Genomic DNA, 15,366 nt, shown 5'->3' on the forward strand with positions numbered 1-15,366 from the left:
TGACTCCCGGATATGGGCACAGTTGAAAACCCAGCGCTAAGCCTCCATCCGACCCTGCTAGAACCGACTGGGGTGACATGAAGGGTGGTTTGGACACTACAGAGAGCGGCACAGTTGCTGCTTCTTCCGGCCAAGGGGCAAGGCTCCGGACGGCAGAACCACCTCCTGGCCGTGAGCCCAGCAAGCTGCCCGCCCTGTCTAGGCCTCAGTTTCCCTAGAATGCAATGAGGATTACTTGAGCCCCACAGCCCACAGCTCCTGTGATAACGGCGATGAAATCACGCAAGAAAGCACCAGCATCTCACTCCCGTTCGAGCCGTCAATGAGCCCCAAACCCCAACCACTCACGATCACAGCCCAAGGAGATGGCTGGGAAGGCACCCCCACCCTCAGTCTTTCTCCCAAACCCACCAATCTGTGCAGCTTCCGGAAGGGGCCTGCACCCGCCTCTCTCACTATCACCATTCAACAAATACTTAAGAAATATGTATAAAATGCCTTTTCCATGTCAGGCAAGGGGCCAGCCCCCAGCTACACAGCTGCCTGTGTAGCCCAGCCTGGAAGCCCAGCTCTGCCCAGCCATCGGCAGCCCTCCCTATTCCCCCTCCCCTGGCCACCATCACTCACCCACCATGATTCCACCCAGGCTGTGTGCCAGGCCTGGTGTAGCCAGAGTGGGGCCATGAGTGATTTGTCGAGGGTGTTAAGCAAGCTACGTGGGGTCCACGGCCAGCTGGGACCCGTTTCCAGAAGGAAACAGCAGCAGTAGGTGTCTGGAAAAAAGGGTGGGGGGGGGTCAGTGTGGTGGGTGCAGAGTTGGGTCAGGGTGGAAGGGAGCAGAGGTAGAGAACACAGGTCGGGGGGGCCGGGGCAGGGTCCCAGGCTCCAGGTTGAGGGCAAGGGGGTCTAGGCTAGAAGTCACTGCAGAAGCCATTCTCAGAGAAGTGACTTAGGGGCCTAGACTCAGAGCCCCATCAGGGAGGGGCTGGGGTCCTACAGGCTGGATACGATCCCAGCCCTGCCCTGGCCTGGCCCTGAGCCCCGGGCCCCAGGCACCCTCAAACTGCCAAATGGGGATAATAATAGTACCTACTTCGAGGGAAGTTAGGAGGCGTCGCTGGGATCATGCAAAGGGCTTGGCCCCATGCCCAGCACATAGTAAGTGCTCGAGAAATAGCAGCAAATGATCATGACTCAGAGGTCAAGGTGGGGTGGGAACAGCCTGGGAAGTCATCCATCACAGGTCTCTGTCAACCAGAATCCTGGAGCCTGTCTCTGGCGGCCCTCCCTTACTCAGACCCCCATCTGTGCTGCTCCTTCTGGGAAGTTCCCAGCCTGCCCAGAGAGGGCAGATGGAAGGCAGACTCGGAGGAGGCCCCGGTGGCAGCAGGGCTCTGGCCTCCTGTCCTGGCCCTCACGCTGACCCTCCCTGGGGATTCCTACTTCAGTGGGAACCACAGTCTTGAGCCAAGTAAGTTCTAAATTCGTAAAACAACAGAGTGATGAGGTCCGTGAATGATTCCCATTGTTCCCATTTTATTTGTACAGAAAAGATGAAAATCAAGTGAGCCCACAGGGTACTTTCCACTTGAGGCGGTGTAAGAAAAAGTATTTTGGGACCCTGTTCACTTCCTGGATTCCCGGCAGGGCCATGGGGCCCCCATGTGCCCCTGTTCTAGACCACAGCAGGATGGTCCGCGAGCCTTCCACCGCACCTACTTCCGGCCCCACCCGGGGCCTCACTTCCCCTTCCACAGGGAGTGGATAAGGAGGTCCCTGGGACATCCCTCTGTGGTCTGAGGCCACCCTCCTGAGGGCTAGTCTCCCCTAATGGGAATGAAAAGGGGGAAGGATGGGGAGAAGAACAGAGGCACTCCCTGGAGCTGACTTATCACTAATTCACTTAATCATTCATTCATTCGAGTTCCTATACGACACGGAATTCACAGCCTAGCCCGACACGAAATAGCACACACATGAACAAGACAGATGTGGTTCTCTGCCAGCCCGCAGCAAGGGGTTTCCCTGCACAACAGACGCTCAGCTCGGACGGAGAGGACGGATCATCCCTAACAAGACCCTGTGCCTCAGTTTCCCCATCAGCCAAGGGGATGATCACGGTACCTCCGTCATGGGCTGTAGTAAAGATGCAATAAATGAGAGGTGTCGGTATTCTGATGGGCAGGCAGCGTGCCTGAGAGGGGCTGTAAGGCTGGGTGTGACGGCAGAAGGAGAAGAAGGGACTGATCTGGGCAGGCTGACACCACGGAGGCGGCTTTTGAAGGGTGACAGTGTTTCAGAGGACACTGGAAGAGGTGGGGGGGAACAGACATTCAGGCAGAAGAAACAGCATAAGCAAGGGAACAGAACTGGACATTTGTGGCCCATCTAGACCACATCTCAGAGCTCGGCCAGGCTGAAACTTGGGATCTAGCTGGGTCATTCTGTGCAGACAGCCCAAACCAGGCCAAGATCAAGGGAAGGCTAGAGAAGGAGTGAGACAGGGTCAGAGGAGTGGAGGCTCCCAGGAAGGGCACCAGCCTTCCTTCCCCCTGCCCTGCATCTCACTTATTTGAACTTATTTGGCTCAGAGGGATCTCTGCTCCTGCCCTCTGATATGCCCTCATCCTATCCAACCTCCTCCCCTCCCTTCCTCCCAGCTAAATTATGGCCCAGCAGCTCCCCAAGTCTACCTGACCAATAGTCTCCTCATTCAACTGCCATTTATTAAGCACCCACTGAATGCCTGGGTGCTGAAGCTGACATGTACCAGGGCCCACTGTGACATGAGTAAGCTGTTGGTACAGCTTCAAAGTGGCCTTGCTGGAAGACTGACACCACAGAAACCTGCCATCGGTGTTCATCAAGGACCTTCTCCCAGAGACTCGCTGCCAGCACACCACTGTCCCTGGCCCCAGCAATGGACATGGAAAGGCAGGCCTCTGCCTACACGGACTCACAGACAGCAAAGGAAGACAACAGCGATATAAACCCCTGATCTAGTGAGGCAGGCTGCGTCGTCTCCAAGGGGGCAGGGGTGAACCAGGAGATTTATTCTGAAAGAGGGGGCGTGAATGCCCACTAGAAACAGAACCAAGCAGTTCAAATAGGAATACTACGCATCATTCCCATTTTAGAGGCAAGGAAACTGAGGCCCAGAGAGGCCAAGTTCACTAGTCCCCAGCTGCCCAGTAAGAAGCGACAGAGTTGAGATTTGAACCTGGACCACTGGATCTGAAATCCATGCTTTTAAATGCTGCACCTGACCATCCCACTGTCACCCTCCCTCTGTCCCTAAGCAGCCAGCACGGGGCTAGGCAAGATCATGGACGCCCAAGAAGATTTGCTGCTCAACTAGAATCCATTCTCCTGGGGCTAAGGTCTCCACCTGGCTGACCACGACAGTGCCCCTCACAGGAGATCACTGTGTTTGCTGGTCTTAATGTCTGGAGAACCTTCTAGAAGGGAGCCCTGGTCCCCCGTGCAGGGCTAGAGCTGGCTAGCAGAAGGACTGCAGCACAGAGAACAAAGAGGCTTTGGCCTTGGGGAACGCAGCAGGGTCTGCTGGATGCCTTGGCTAAGGTGCCCGTGAGGATAAACAGGCTGTCAATGCAGACCACCCGGCTCCAACCACTGCCCACTGCTCCTCTCTTCTCCCAGAATAACGTGAGGACCTGGACATGTAACTCCCCCAGCCCTTGGCTTTCCCCGTCACCTCCAGCCCCACATGAGCTTCAGACCACTTGGGACAAGGTGAGCCAGGGAAGGGAGCCTGGCCCACCAGTGGGCCACCACATCAGTGTCCCAGGTAATCATCCTGACACAGCAGACAGAAATTTCCCGACTATTTCTCAGGTGCCGGGCACCCTAAACCCATCATCTCATCCAGACCTCTCCGCGACCGTGTGGTAGACTCTCCCCATTTGACAGATATGGAAACTGAGCCTCAGAAAGCAGACTTGCCCGTGGTGGCACAGCCACCACAGTAAGAGGGATCCCAGATGTGGGTCAGGCAGCCCTGACCACAACAGGGGCATTGGGCAGACTCCGGAGGGGGTGCCCAGCCAGATAGATGGCAGCACTCCCAGCCCTAGCCCGTCCCCACCGTCCTCAGGAGCTAGCGCCAGCTCCCTGGGAGGGCCCGAAGTCTCACCCCGCACCTGGGTCTCCTTCCTGGCCCTGCTTGACCCGAAGCCCCCTCCAGCCCCTTCCAACTCTCCACAGATACCAGGCACTCACAGCTCAGAGCCTCCTTCTGCCATTCCCTCTACCTCAAGTGCCCTTCCCTCCTCTCCTGAGCAAGCCAACTCTTCCAGCAAGTTCTCTCTCCTCCTTGGGCTCGCAGCACCTCTTTCAAACTTTCAGAGGACCCTGTGCCTCTCTCCTTAGCCCTCAGAGACCCCCCCCTGCCTGGGTATTTAGTAACTGCTCTGGGAGATGGGGCACCGGGATCCCACAACTTCCCATCCTCAGCTCTGGATGGGGGTCCCAGGAGCGAGGAGGAGTACCATCGGGATGGGGGCAGTGCCAGTGCTGGGGGGCCATGGAGGGGTCTCTCTAGAGTAGTATTCCTGCCCACATCCCTTCTAGGGAGTCTTCCAGAGCTGGGAGAGTCACCTGACCTCAGGCCACCAGGGCTGGCCGAGACCCATCTCTGCTTCTCTGCTTCTCATGGCACCCTGGCTCAGGCACCGCCATTCCCACTTACACCCAAGCGCGCTCCCCTCCCCACCCCCGGTTCCAGAACTCACTATTTGCAGATATTTATAGCGCCCTCCCCCAGCCAGGTTCCCTCCCCCGCCCTGGGCAGTGCCGTGCAAAGAGCGGGAGCCCCCCCGCCACGACAAAAGAACCGGGGGTGCTCTCCCCACTCCGCCTGGTCGCCACGAGCAGCCCCAGTCCCAGCCCCCGCACCCGCCCTGCTCCGGGACCGCGCCTGGGCCTCCGCCGCAGCAGCCCGGGGTCGGGGGGTGGGGGAGGTGGGCGCTGAGGCCTCCAGCCCCCAGCCCTGTGCGGCGCCGGAGGTTTGGGGGGTGGGGGCACCGCGCACAAAGCGCTGCTCGAGTCCCGCGCCTCGGGGACGCCCCCCGCCCAGGCCGGGGGAGGGGATCAGAGAGATGAGGCTTTGCCCTCCGGGGCCGGGGAAAGCTCCGCGGAGCAGCCGGGTTGGGGGAGGGGGCGCCGGAGCTGGAGCCGAGTAGCCTGCCCGGCATCCCGCTCCCTATCTCGGGGGCCCCCCTAACCCCCCGGCCCGTTGCTCCCGCCCCCGGGTCACACTCAGGGAGGGGGCCGTGGGAGCCGTGACGGGGGGGCGCCGCGAGTGCGGAGGCGGCGGCGCGGAGATGGAGGCGGGGGGCCGGGAGTGCGGGGATGGCGGGGCTGCGGCGCGGGTCCCCGGGACGCCAGGGTCAACTCACCCATCGCCCGCTGGGTCTCAGCAGCGGCGGCAGCAGCGGCGGCGGCGGCTCCGCGGCCCCCGGGGCCCCCGGCGGGGAGATGCTGGCGTCCGCCGCAGCCTCTCGCCCCATCCCGGGCTCCGGCGGCGGCTGCGGCGGGCGCCCGGCATCGCGGGCGGCGCGGCCCCGGCCCGGCCCCGATCCCCGCCCCCCGCCCCCACCTCCACCCCGTCCCGCGGGCCCGGCGCGGCCGCCTGGCTGCACCCCGGGGCCGCCGCTGGGGACCGGCGAGCGGACGGGCGCGGGGGAGGGCCCCCCGGGAGGCGCGCGGGTAGGGGGTGCGGAGGCGAGGCCCGAGCGCGGCGCGCAGAGGTGCCCGCTCCCGCCCAGCTCGGCGGCTCCGGCCCCCGCCCCGCCCCCACCGGAGCCCCCTCCCCTCTGCCGCCGGCCGCGCTCCGCTCGCCGCGCCGCGCTGGGCCGGGGCGCCTCGGGCCGCAGTCTCCCGCCGCCGCCGCTCCGCGCCTCCCGCGCGTTAGATCAAGTGTGTGTGTCTGTGTGTCTGTGTCTGTGTCTGTGTGCGCGCCCCTGCCTGTGACCGTGCGTGCGCCGGCCCACGGCCCGGTGCGTCCTGGGCGGTTGTGTGTGCGATGGGAGGCGGGGCGGGTCAGAGAGCGTGTCTGTCTCGTGTGCGCACGGGTCTGCGTGTCCGGTTCTTTGCGTGCGCGGATGTGTGCGTCTGTGTTTTGCAGTGTGCATATGGGACTGGGTGACCTACAGTTCCCGGGAGTGCCTGCGTGCACATCTGCGTTACGGTGTGCGCGTGGATCGGTGGCCGTGCCTGCGTGGACCTGGGCCCTGATTGTGTGCACAGATCTGTGACTGTGCGGAGGGGCCTCTAGAGCCCGTGTGCGGGCGTGACTCCGGGGAGCTCTGCTTATTTGTATACCCATCTCGGATGGGGTGCAGAGGCCTGGTCTTCCGTTGTGGTGCATGCACAGTGTTAGGCCTTAGACCAAGTCTACACAGAGCTGTGTGTCCGCCTGGGTGGCCAGGGGTCCACGGGCCTTTGTCTGCCTGTATCCTTCCGACCCCCTCCTGGACTGGTCCCTGTAAGTGTATGCCAGACCACGGAGCGCTCTCCCAGGCCCAGCTCCGTGACTCAACTCCTGGGGCTCCTGGGTGTAGGCCTCCCCTCCCCCACACAATTAAGCAGGTACTCAAGGCCGCAAGGTCCATTCCCTGCCTACCTCTTGAGCCTCCTCTCTTGCCATCGGGCCACCAGCGGCTCTCCGAGTGCCCACCACTTTATACCCTGGCTCCTCATGGTCCTGCTTCGGGCTCCGAGGTGGCCTTCACGTGCTTCCCGCCCTTCTGGCAGTTACTTCCGCTCCGGGACTCCTGGGTGAGGCAGTCGCTTCCGCCCCGTGCGCGGGGGACTCTGGGTATACAGGGAGCACGGCTCTAAACTATAGACGAAGGTGCATGGGAAGGGCAGAAGACCCCTCAAGGCTAGGTCCCTGCAAAGGCCCTCAACGGGGGAGGGGGAGGTGTCCCACTGGCCTTTGCTAGGCCTTTGTGGAGCTGCCTCTGGCTGGGCTTCTGGCTCCAGATGTCCCCTGCCCACCTTCATCTATCTTTGAAAAACAGTTAGTGACCCTTCTCCAACGCTGGTCTGCGCTGGACACTCTCCCCCCTGACTCCTCCTCAGTAGCTCCCACTTGCCCTCAGCTTAAGCTCAGTGACTACGCAGAGCAGGAGGCCCTGGTGGCTTGGCTCTGTCTCTTCTCCAGCCTCATCCGCACCCCTCCTATCCATGGAGACTCCCTCTAAGCCAAGAGTAGGCAAATTATTTTGCATAAGGCCAGCTAGTCAGTATTTTAGGCTTTGCTGCCTGTAGGGTTTACGTCTCAAACTACTCAGTTCTGCCACTATAGCATAAAATCAGCCACAGACAATATGCGAAGGAATGAGCATGGCTGTGTCCCGATAAAACTTTATTTATGGACACTAAAGTGTGAATTTTATATAATTTTCCTGTGTGTGGAACCTTATTCTTCTTTCGTTTTGTTTTTTTACCTAATCATCTGAAAATGTAAAAATCATTCCCAGCTGGCATCACTCTAAGCACATCCCTGAACCCTCTGTAACATCCTTATGACTCACTTGCTTCAGGTATCCTGTCATTCCCTGCAAATCCCACCTATTCTACCCCGAAATGTCAGCATGCTCTTCCTTACCTGCTCCTCCAGCTGACTCTCTGCCCTTCTCTAACCACTATAGAAAAGGTTCCCAGGGGAACCCTCACTACAGCTCACACAGGCTTACCTCCGTCTCTCCTGCCTCTCCCTGTGCCTCTGCCTGGGGACTCCTGTCCTCTGGAAAGGGTCATCTCAGAGACAAGAGACATCTTCCTTGCCCCTGACTTCCCCGGGAGAATCAGCTCTTCCTCCCCTGGCCGCTCCTGCAGGATACCTGGGCATCCTTTGGCCCATGAGAGAGGTACTATTTCAGGTCTGGCTTGCTCTGGGCATCTTGGAAACCTCCAAGCTGGCCCATTAGCGCCACACTGGGAATGAAGTATCATATTCTTCCACATTCACAGCTCCCATCCAAGAGTGTCCTAGGTAACAAGACTGGGAGGCTCCAGAGCCTGGACTCCAACCCGGGTTTGCGGGACACGCTCATTCACTCTCCACGCTGGGGTGCTCACAGGGAGCAGCCGATAGCATTCGTCTCTCACCAAGTGTGTACTCTTTCTTCCCGTGACAAGCTCTGGCTCCCAAAGCTGGGAGCCAGGAAGGTCCAGACCAAGACCTGAGCCACAAATATGCCTTTTCATCCCTTGAAATTTTTTAATTGATTTAGGTGGACAGATAATAGCTGCACACAGCACAAATTTGAAAATTATTGAAAGACGTCCAGTGGGAAGGAAGCTCCCAGCCCCGGCCCTAGCCACCCACTTTCCTTCATGATATTTTTTTTTTGTGGGGAGGAGGGGGAAGCAGTTCATCTGATGTGAAGCCATTTTGTTGTGACCTAAAAACCAATCCATTACATTTATAGCTTGTCCCCCCCCTTTTAATTTTTTTAAAATAAGGTATGAAACCAATGTTTTCTTCTGTCCTTGATCCTCCAGGCCCTGCAAGGTAAGGATCCATGGGGAGGGTCCCACTGTTCGGGAGGTGGGGCTGGGGGACAGGGTTCAGGAACTGGAGAGATCTGGCTTGGGTCTGGGTCTTCATGCAAGTGGCTCGCCTCTCAGTTTAGACATCTATGAAGTGGGGATAAGGAAGCCTCCCTCCTCAAGCGCCTGAAATGGGTCCTTGTACGTAAGAGTCCTGCCTCAGGGCCTGCCACTGTCTTAGCTGGCACAGTCACTGCCCAGCCACGGTCGCCTGAGCACCCTTAACTGGGTCTAGAGGAGACACCCAATAAATATTTGCTGGGAAAAAAAAATGATTTATGCCATCAGTGTGCATATTACCTGCCATTAAAAAAGGTAATGACTGGGGCTCCTGGGTGGCTCAGTGGGTTCAAGACTCTACCTTCGGCTCAGGTCATGATCCCAGGGTCCTGGGATCCAGCCCCACATTGGGCTCTCTGCTCAGCAGGGAGCCTGCTTCCTCCTCTCTCTCTGCCTGCCTCTCTGCCTACTTGTCATCTCTGTCAAATAAATAAATAAAATCTTTAAAAAAAAAAAAGGTAATGATTGTTCCTTCTGACCCACTGTGCTCCATCCTCCCCCCATCGCTCCGTCTTTGTTCTCCTGACCTTTCTAGATTCCAGGCTTCTGGTGAGGTCACAAGGGAGTCAGCCTTGGTGGGGCCATACCAAAGTCTCCGCCTGGCCTGCCCGACGCACTCTGGCAGTCTCAGAGAGTGGTGGGGGCTGTGTGTGGCCAGCCTGCCCTCCCAGCTCCACAGAGATAACTAGCGACTTGTGTAATCAGACACAGCGGCTGCAGGCAGAGCCGGTGTACCAGGCCCCACCTCTCCACCCTCCCAACACGGGGAGCTGGCCAGGAGGGGAGACAAGCCTCGGTTTTTTCTCCCGCATTTAAAGGTCTGGGACACAGTGGTGCTCGGCTGGTGGAGAAGCTGAACACTGGTGTGACTGACTACCCCAGCTCCTCTGGGTGTCCCGGTCATTTCAAGGCCCTAGGCCTCGGTTTCCTACTCTGTAAAATGGGAATCATCACCGCCCAACATCACACGGGTACTACCGAAATCTGGACCTTTCCAATCTCTCCCTCCTGATGCACTTCTTGTCCTATCTCTAAGCCATCAGAGAGGATGTTGGGGAGGGCGGGAGTGAGGGGGCTTGGTAGGTGGCCTTCCTTCCCCACCCCCTCCTCTTGGGCCTGACCAGGAAGCTAAGCAAACTGGGAAGCTGAAAGCAGCCCAGCCTAGATACAAGATTAGCCAACCCAAGGCGGTGTCACCTTACAGCTGGGGCAGCCCTCGTTCACCTGGAGCCGATTTGGCTCCGTGAACAATTGCTAGGTCTGTTATCCCTTCCCGCAGCAGCTGCCTGGCTCTTGGGAGCCACATTCCTCCCTCCCTGGGTCACCTCCCTCCTGGACCTGGGTCCCGGAGGTGAGGAGTCCCTGACCCCTGCCCAAGGCCGAGCTCCAGCCCTGCCAAGGCTCCTCCTGGCAGGCGGGGAGCACGGCGGTGCCGCAGGCGTTGTGAACTGGCTCCAAGCCTTTGGCGTCTTCATCTGCAGAATGGGCTCGAGGAGACGGGCCCCAGCAGGGCTAGTCGATAAACGGGGTTCCCTTCTCTCTCCCCTGCCAGATGAAGTCTCCAGACCAGGCAGCCTCGTCCTGCCCTCCCCCACCTGCACTCCCTCCCTTCCTTCAGGAATGAGCCTTTCCCAGGAGCACAGCAGAGGCGGCCCTCGGAAACGGAAACGCTGCTTCAACCACCTTTCTCAGCCCCGCACCCCGGCACATCTTAGTCTTTCTGGCAAATCGTCTATTCACTCTTCAAGACCCAACCCAGGTGTGCCCTTCCCCCAGAGACCACTGTGACTTCTGGTTCCCAGAGGGCTTCCTCATGTCTCATTGGGAGAGTTCCCATGTCAAGGCCTTTGCTGCTCCGGGACTCTACCCACAGTGCCCTTCCCAGCCTGCCAGCCCATCTCTAAGTGCTCATTCCACCCATCCCAGCCTCCAGGGCAAACCCCGTCTCATCCTGTGCCAAAGTGCTTCCAGAAAGGCCCCACAGGGAGGCCAGGATACCAGACAGGAAGTGCTCAGGATCCCAGCCTCCCGGCCCAGCCTCTCGGACTCAAGGATGCGATGGGGTTTGCCCTGACACCCTGCACAGTGCTGGGAGACAGAGGACTCTAAGGCAGGGGTCGCCAATGGCTCCAGGTTTGTCCGGTTCGGGTCCCGCTGCCTGGCTAACCTTGGACAAGTCTCTCTACAAGCCTCAGTTTCCATACATGTTAAGTAGAAGGGACGGATTAGACAGGGAATCAGGAATCTCCTGACATTCCCTGTCGCATGGCATGTGCATGCATAAGCACGTGGGCGTACACATGCACACATATAAACATGGGTTTAGTCCAGGCACACTTGGATGTGACCATGCACTTGCTTGTGTGAACGTGTGTGCGCGCGCGCACATGCACACACCCATGCATGGGTCTCTGGGAGAGGGTCTGTGCTTGTTACTGGATTCTCAAAGGGTTCGGGACCCGGGTAAAGGACTGCCAGGCCCTCCCCCACAATTCCTTGGTGTTTTTCCCTCAGTGGGGACTCCGGTCAGCCCTCCGCGGCTCTGACCTCTGTCTCTGCAGTAGCTTCCCCACGCTGTTCCTGTTTCTGACCCTTCCCACAGAGCCGCTGGTGTGACTCCGGAAGGCCCAAGTCCGATCACCTCCCTCCTTGGCTCAGATTCTGCTGTGGCTCCCATCTCAGCCCAAATGAGGTCAGAGTGCTTCAGGGGGTCTCAAGTCCCTGTCTGGTCTAGGTTGGTTCTTCCCTCGCCCCGTGCTTCCACACTGTCCCCGTGCTCGCCACCGCCATGCGCTGGCTGTTTCCTCCATCCCGACCTCTCTTCCCCCTCAGGTATCCAAGCAGCTCCTCCTTTTTGGAGTCTCAATGCAAATGCAGCGCCGCCACCCCACCCCACCCCCCCACCCCCGCCGCCTCAGCACCTCTTAGGGTGCAGCTCCCTGATCCCTTTGTCTGCTCGTTCTCCATAGCCCTTTTGACCATCTAGCCTACAGGTAACTTCCTCTGCTTCTTCCTCTTTTGCTTGTCTCCCCAGCATAACCCCAACCAGGACAGGATCCTGTCCGCCCTGCCCCCGCTGTGGTCAGCCCAGCACAGACTAGGCGGCCTGTAAATGCTGTTGCGTAAGCCTCAGATGGCCTCCTTCCCTGGCCCTCCTGCGCGGTGCCTACTACGGGAGGCGTGAGAGGTGGCGGGAACTTGGAGGAAGCAGCACCGGCCTTCCAGGCAGGAGGGAACTTGAGACTGAACCAGTCCTGGTAGGGCAGGGACCACTGCGTGGTTGCAAATCGTTGTGACCCAGGCTGCCAAGCTGCCTAGGTCCCCTGAGCCGCATACCCAGCTGGGCCTTGACAACCACTCCTAGAAATTCAGGAGCCTGCTCTGTCAGCGAACCCCCCTCCTTCCCCGGGCAGCCCCCACCAGCCCCACGTGCTGGATCCCCATGTGAGGAAGCAGACAGAGCCCGCCTGATGGCTGAGAGGCAGAGCCAGGACCTGGACCCCAGAGCTGGCGCTGGGGCATCAGGTGCCAGATGTCCTCCCGGTCTTCTCTCTCCCAACAGCCAACCCAAGAGAGAAAGAGAGAGAAAGAGAGCGGGGAAGGCAGGATCATGGTGGGGCGGGCTACAGCCACTCACTGCCTGGGAGCCTCCTGTGTGCCAAGCTCTGGGCTCCAGGCTTCGGTGGAGTGGAGAGGAACCAGACTCTCCCCCTGGCCCCCAGGGGAATCCAGACCACCGGAGGAGCCAGAGAGATAGCAAGGGGGCCGCCACGGTCCACTTCGGGGCTGGGAGGGTGGAGGCCGCCTCAGCCGGACCCCAGAGGTTGGGGCAGATTTGGAAACAGAGCAGAAGGGAAAGGGCATGCAGACTAAGGATGGATGGGAGAGGGACTAGTCCTAGCGAGGAAGGACGGACAGGCCGATGGGGGGGCTGTGTGTGTGGAGAGAGTAATTCAGCCTCAGGACCCCCACAAGCTCCAAGGACACCACAGGTGCCAAGGGAGGGATTGGCAGTGATACCCACTGCCGCCTCCGGCCAGCCCCCAAGGGTGGCCTGCTGGAGGGAGGCTGGGGGGCTGGGTTGCACCAGTGGTCACACAAGCACCCACTGGGAGACCCCCTCCCCTTGTGTCCCACACATGCACGTGGAGCCTGGTACACAGACCCACAGACACCGTGCGCACACGCAGAACACGGCCCTACACCCACGAGCTCCACTGGGCGCTCCCCCCAGACTCACAGGACATTCCACAGAGCCACGGCAGGGAGGGCAGGGCAAAGCACGGCGCCCCCAGAACCCCCGTCCTGCTTCCCAGAACCCCCACTTCACACAGCACCCCACAGCACCTGCCTTGGCGAAGGGGCCTTGGAAGGCCGTCAATGGAGGTGGGACAGGAGCGGAGCGAGGCTGAGTCCCGGCCTGTCCATCGTCCTGCTGCGTTGGCTCCGGGGGCCCTTCAGCGAGGTTCCAGCCCCAGCCAAGTCCTTGCCCACACTAGGGGTTCTGGGGGGTGAGCAGGTTCTCTCGCCCTGGAATTGGAATAACAGGGTGCTGCTGGGTGCCTCGGTCAGGGGCCAGGCTGTGCGGCTGAGCAGGGCTGCTGGGCGGGGCTGCTGGGGGAGAGCATTCAGCCACCAAACACAGGGACTGTCAAGGCCTGGGGCTGTTGGACTTGCTCGGAAAGTCCTGATTGAGCCTCACGCCTGTGACCTGGGTGGAGCCCCAAGGGCATCGCCTGCTGCGCCCAGCCAGAGGTGCTCACGCCTGCGGTGGGGCACTCCCTCCACCACCGCCGCTGCCCCAGGTCGTGTGACACCTTCGGCTGCCAGAGATCTGCCTCCCACTACCTGGAACGGGGCAGAGCAAACCAGTCTCTTCTTCGGCACCCCCGGGGCCTGCAGAAGTTTAGGGTGAGCCACTCCACCCCTTCTCCCAGGTTCTTTAGCAACTCCTCCTGTGACAGATGTTCCAGAACTTTCCACACCAGCCGCACTCCATTTTGCCCCCGTCTGCCCCTCGCGGCGGCCTGACTAGCACAGACACAGAAGAAGAAGGCTTCTCCTGGGCCCCTGATGGCCCGTCTTCCAGGTTCTGCAAGCGGCTTTGCGGCTGGACTTTGGGCCGCTGCTGCTTGCTGCTTGGAGAGACTCAGGTCCTCCAGAAAATCTGGCCTACAGGAAGCTCAGCCATGTTGGGGTCCATAAGACCATGGCCTGGAACATGGAGGCAGACGGCGGGGCTTGAGCTCCGCTACCGTTGCTGCGTTGGGTCATTTTCATCTCTCCGCGCCTCCATTTCCCCTTTTGTACCAGGGCAATGCAAAGCGTGTCTACCATGTGGGATTCTTGTCAGGAATGAGTAAGTTCAGACCGCCCAGCGCTTAGGACATAGTGAGCCCCATTGTTACCACACACCACGGCAGCTGCGCCTCATAAATGGTCGGTGCTCCGAAACCAGTTGCTCACAGCCACCCCCCGCTCCCGGACTTCCTTCAGGAACCTTCTAGGTGGAAGGGGTCTTTGAAGGCCAGGGAGTTCCAGCCTAGTCCATTGCACCAGTGAGAAAATGGATGAGAGCGCGGCTGGGGCCTGCCCGGGGCCATAAGCAGCTACCTGCTTTGCCCAACACCCCACAACCATGGCCTTCAACCGTGTCAGTGCACGTGGCCCGAGGCACTGGGCCATCCTTCAGGATGTTTGACCCCTGCCTCTAGCCGGGACTGGGGCCACAGAGGTAGGGGGCTCCATGATGTGAAGACGTCCTTCCAGGGCTGGGGTCTGTGCAGAAGAGACACCCTGCTTCTGGTACCTTCTCTGGAGGGCAGAGCCACCCGGCCTCAGCTCCGGATCTTCAGTGATCCAGACTTTGTGGAGCCTGCTGGCTTTATACCTTCTGGGGGGCTGTTGGTGACATGGGCAGGCTGTTGAGACAGCTGGGGTGGGAGACAGGGGTCAGGGTTCTAGAACAGTCCACACCCCTTGGCTCAATGAGTCACTTGTACAATGAGGGGCTTGGCCTTGGGAATTCCTCAAAGTACATGGGCACCTCTCTCAGGTCACAAAGCCAATTCTCTGAACTTGTCCCCACAAGGCATGCCACTCCTGGCAGGGGAGAAGTGAACCCAGGCCAGGGAAGGGGGGAGTTGTCGGGTGGGGGATGGCAGAGGGCATGCAGCAGGTCAGGATGGGGACCAAGGGTCTGGCCTTAAGCCTGCCAGTGAAGACATGTGCCCCACACTGGCCCCTTTCATCCCTTCTGCCCCAGGGTGGCCTGTCCTGGCAGAGCGGGGGTGGGGGAGGCCAGAGCCCAGGGACTGAGGCCAGGGCTCAGTGTCCATGGGAGGGAATGCCGGGGGCCAGGCTGTCTTGGAGCCCACCAGGATTCCCAGCACCCCTGCCCTGACCTGCATGCCCCGCCCCCAGGAGCTATCGGGCCACCTCCAGGCCTGCCAGACACCCACCAAGGCTGCTGGCACTCCCTGGGACTTGAAGTTCTCCTGGGGTACAAGAAGCAATCAGGATCCCCTGTGCTTTGCCAGAGGGAAAATACAACAGTGCAGCCTCTGTGGGAAACAGTACAGCAGTTCCTCAAGAAGTAAGACACAGACTTCTCATACGATTCAGCAATTCCACTCCTGGGTACATACACCCCGAAACCGAAAGCAGTATTAACAAACACTGATGCACACATGTTCATAGCATCTTTATCCACAATAGCCAAAAGGG

At 59.7% G+C, this 15,366-nt stretch overlaps 1 protein-coding gene across 2 annotated transcripts in view; it reads right to left on the reverse strand.

Moving 5' to 3' along the window:
- MGAT3 (beta-1,4-mannosyl-glycoprotein 4-beta-N-acetylglucosaminyltransferase) overlaps positions 1-5,584 on the reverse strand; it is a 30,748-nt gene extending 25,164 nt beyond the window's left edge. Inside the window, exon 1 of one of the 2 annotated variants that reach the window (XM_082740004.1) lies at positions 5,418-5,584. The gene's annotated coding sequence lies outside the window, so the exon portion shown is untranslated. Of the gene's footprint in view, positions 1-627; positions 770-5,417 lie in introns of those variants that run through there. The other variant, XM_082740005.1, reaches the window with a different exon arrangement.
- Positions 5,585-15,366: the final 9,782 nt, after the last annotated feature.

This window comes from Mustela nivalis (assembly GCF_964662115.1).
Source record: "Mustela nivalis genome assembly, chromosome: 7".
Lineage (NCBI taxonomy): Eukaryota > Metazoa > Chordata > Mammalia > Carnivora > Mustelidae > Mustela > Mustela nivalis.